Genomic DNA, 954 nt, shown 5'->3' on the forward strand with positions numbered 1-954 from the left:
AAAGTATGCACTGCTGCGAGCTGTCCCAACTACAATTAATCACAGGAAACTACTCACAACACATCATATTAGCTAACTCACTTGTTCCTAGACCAAGCTGTCTACATGCAACTCCAGCATCAGTGTTGTCCCACGAGTCATCACACACTGTACCCCACCTTCCATTTTGACACAGTTCCACTCTTCCCTCGTTTGAATTTGATCCACCAACAAGACGCAGAGTACCAGAAGTACAAACTGAACCAATAAATACAGCTATTAACAGCACAAATGGATTCCAAAACTAACCGTCACAAGTTACTCCGGCGTCCTCAGAGTGTCCACAGTTGTGAGTGCTCGAGTGTGTGCAGTTTGTCAAAAATTCTTCTGTTCCTGTGCACTGAACATCATCCAGGAGGATACTACCAGTACCCTGACCAAAGTAGGCAAATGATCGAGCGGTTCCACCTGTCATGATATATCATTCATTGTCAAAAGGAATCAACTCACTTGTTCCCCAGCCTAGTTGTCTACACACTACTGCTGCATCAGGGGAGCCCCAGAGATCATCACAGACAGTGCCCCATGATCCACTATCACACACTTCCACTCTTCCTTCCCAATCGTGTGAACCACCAACAAGACGGATTGATCCAGTAGTGCAATCTGTAAATTAATATTCATTAATACATAATTATAGTTTGTAATGCATGGGTGTGTCTGCAGTATTTAGTGATAATGATTAGAAATCTACTCAATTTAAAATAAACATTGTTGCATCAATGTACCACAAACAAGTCTATAGAAGTTATGGCTTTAGTATTACAAAATACTAAACTTTTAAGTTCAAAAATAGATTTACTGTACAATCAAAGCCTCAAAGGTATTAACATTGATTATAGTGACGTATGTATGATTAATATTTTGTGTGGTTTATAAGGAAGTCACAATCTTTGAAACATCAAAAATAGAATT

At 39.3% G+C, this 954-nt stretch overlaps 1 long non-coding RNA gene across 1 annotated transcript; it reads right to left on the bottom strand.

Moving 5' to 3' along the window:
- LOC109593588 (uncharacterized) lies at window positions 1-647 on the bottom strand. The gene is made up of 4 exons (XR_002191050.1): window positions 490-647; window positions 289-447; window positions 82-237; window positions 1-29 (listed from the first exon to the last, which is right to left on the bottom strand). It is a non-coding gene; the product is annotated as an uncharacterized LOC109593588 (long non-coding RNA).
- Between the last annotated feature and the right edge of the window lie 307 nt (window positions 648-954).

Source organism: Amphimedon queenslandica, unplaced genomic scaffold (genome assembly GCF_000090795.2).
Source record: "Amphimedon queenslandica unplaced genomic scaffold, v1.1 AMPQUscaffold_747_Cont27237, whole genome shotgun sequence".
Classification (NCBI taxonomy): Eukaryota; Metazoa; Porifera; class Demospongiae; order Haplosclerida; family Niphatidae; genus Amphimedon; species Amphimedon queenslandica.